We start from the raw sequence: 3,109 nt of genomic DNA, 5'->3' as shown, positions 1-3,109 counted from the left end.
GTTAGGATCATCTCCAGAACAGTGTACCAGGTTTCAATAAGGAGCAAATACAGATTTACACTTGAGGATAGGCATTATTAAAAATCAAAAGAGAAGATCTATCCTTCTGCTCACATGAAAGGAGCCCCCCAAAGCCCCGTTCTCATTACTGGGACCTCATAGCACAGGCTGCAGACAGCGCGTGGGAGAGAAAAACAGCACACCGTTGTGTTAGACGTTCACAACGTGATTGGGACAAACCCGCTCGCTCTATTAGCTACAGCACACAAATGACTGGGAACAAGGAGAAAGGACCTGAACTCACTGGCCAATTATGCTTATTAACTTTGTAAAAGATCATTTCTCTCCTGATCGTTTCTCAAGAGAAATAAAGCTGATGGCTGTTTAAATATTACCGTGGGTGTCCGGGAAGACATCTGAGATATTGTTTCATTTCTAGTTCATAAAATAATTCTTTGCTTCATCAGCGCGGCATCTGGGGTTACAGGAGTGGATGTTCAAATTGGAGCATACGCGGGGAGATGGGCGTCCTCGTTGTGTTTGGAGACTAATCCTGCTGCCCTTGGAGCAACCTGGCTGTGGAAATCAGCAGAGTAGGTATTTAGCAAACTGTGATTTCAACAGCACAGTGCTATCTGCTCCACTAAATGTTCACATCGTTATCTGGAAAGGAATAGCAAATTTCCGTGAAAATAAACAAAGTATTTAAAAGAATCATTTCTGAGAGATTCAGTCAGAGAAACCCACCCTGGTGTTTCCTGGTAGTCATTCTATATGTCTCTCCTTATGCTTAAAGTCTATATTAAAATGTCTTTATTAATTATATATTATATATACATATTACCTTAAAATATGAATATTAGCTGCGATGTTGGCTATTGCTTGCCATTTAAGGGCTGGAGGGAGAGTTTCATTTTAATGGAAATCCCTTTACATACCTTACATATTTTAAATCATTAAACATTTCTTAGATCCATACCCAAGGGGAAAAACGATCCTTTACTCATTTCAGGACGAGTCACCCTCTTTAGCCCAGGCTGTCCTACAACTTATGAGTCTGTCTAGGTATGTTTCATAGCTGGGAAGTAGGATCAATTATCTATGGTCTATTGTTAAGCTTTAAAAAAAAAAAAAAAACAAGTTAAACACTGGTCCCCTTAAATGACTCACTTGAGGCAAATAGCACATTTAAACATCATATGGTATTTGTACTGTGAGTTTGGTACTTCAGTAATGAATGTGTCTTGGGATAAAGATTCACATTTGACCTAAATCTCATTATTAGCCATGAACCAAACTGTCCATCTGAAGCATACTTGATATTTAAAGACTAATCAGAAATAATTCCTTATAGGTATAACGTTTAAGTGATAGTTTCTAAAGGGCCATTTAGTATACTTAGGATAGATCGTTCTTTAAGAGAGAGAAGGAAAATTGTCACTTTTGAATTTCATGGAATTTATACCCTCCACGGATTATCTCATTCACTCCTGTCAATTCTGGGACAAAGTTCATGCTGTGTTCTGAGGCTCAGATTGTTTTGTTTTAACCAGTGCCAAGGGTCATGGTATTAGTGACCTGTTAATCTTATTTCTCCCACAATGCTGGGGTATATGAGGACAGTCTTCATGGGGTGAGGGCAAGGTCTCAAGGCAAAGTTCATTCCCCACCCTTCCCCAGACAAGTTAAAACAGAACTTTCGGGTGCGGGATTCAGAATCCTATTTTAAGACAACACTCCCATGTGCTTCTTATGCTCCATGTAAGGAAGTTTGCTAACCACTGTCAAAGAAGAGGGAAATTGGTTTGTTTGCTCATCCCTTGACTACTGGTATCTTTATTGATTGATCAAAAACCAATTGGGGACAAGGACCTTTAGCATCTGCACATGCAGATTCCCAATTGAATCAAAGCATTAGAACCAATCTCCAACAGTTACCAATCAATATACATTTACAAGGAGCAGAACACATCTAGTCTTTGTAGTGACAGGATGTGAAATCAAGAGTTCCTTTCGTCAGGACCCTAACAGTTGAGATCAATTTTTGCAACAAGACATAGTTACAGTACCGTACCAGGACATAGTCAGGTATAATCCCTCTTAAACTTATTTGTAATTTAATTGAAGAAAGAGTTGAAAGGGGTCCTTTTCTGGAGGGAGAATTCAAGCTGTAGTTGGGAGGTAGGTTAACTGTTGGAATGCACAAGCTATTGCAAGAAAACAAAATTCAATTTTAAGAAATTCTCACAGATTGGAAATTCCCTAGAATCAGGAACACAAAGCTGTTGTAATATTTTTTTTAACATGGAAAATGTTAGCATTTAATTAACCTCCAGAGTGGCTTTAAGCCACCAGAACACAGGCACCTCCAACACCCTCAATCTTCTCTTCAGCTCTTCTGCTGCGGCCTTCGGCCTTCACCATGACAGGTTGCTTAGGCAGCTTCCTCGTCCCCAGAACTTTATAGCAGCCTGGATCAAACAACATCATGGGAGCAGCTCTAGTCTTGTTTTTGTTGCACTGATCCACGTCTGCTCGCTGACCAATGTCCATAGTTTATTCAGGTTGACAGTTGGGCAGAAGCTCTGGTTCCTCTTCAGGTGGTAACGCCTCAGACCGTCTTTCCTGTTACAGTATTGTCACAGTTGATCCTGTGGAGAAGCTCGCCTCCAGCATTCCTCTGGCCTCCTCGGTGCTTGTGGTGCTTACTGATGCGACTGTGACCGTGGCTCACGTGGCCCTGGAATTTCCGGGACTTCCTCAGTCTGGCTGACATGGCGGTGGCAGAAAGGAAAGAGGGCAAAGCTGTATTATTTTTAATGAGGCAACCAGTAGCCTTCGGTTCTCTGATGAGCTGAAAAGTGACATAATGAGCTTGAAGATCTACTTTTAGCTCATGGTTTCATGAGCGTTCAGTCTGTGGCTAATAGTCCCACGTGTTTGAGCATCAAGGTGGTGGACATTGTGGTGGGGTGGGCTCTTTCTTTCTAAACAGACAGGCAGTAGACAGAAGAAAAAAAATAAATAACAGAGAGAACAATGGCAGAGAGTGTAGGTCCCAAAGACAAGCCCCCAGGGCCCTACTTTCTACAGCATCGATCCTCTCCCC

At 41.5% G+C, this 3,109-nt stretch overlaps 1 pseudogene; it reads right to left on the bottom strand.

The window, feature by feature from the left end:
* Positions 1 to 2,343: 2,343 nt before the first annotated feature.
* LOC116883168 lies at positions 2,344 to 2,776 on the bottom strand (annotated as a pseudogene).
* Positions 2,777 to 3,109: the final 333 nt, after the last annotated feature.

This window comes from Rattus rattus, chromosome 14 (assembly GCF_011064425.1).
Source record: "Rattus rattus isolate New Zealand chromosome 14, Rrattus_CSIRO_v1, whole genome shotgun sequence".
Taxonomy (NCBI): domain Eukaryota; kingdom Metazoa; phylum Chordata; class Mammalia; order Rodentia; family Muridae; genus Rattus; species Rattus rattus.
Note: the sequence above shows the minus strand (reverse complement) of the source record. Positions and strands in the feature narration are given on the sequence as shown.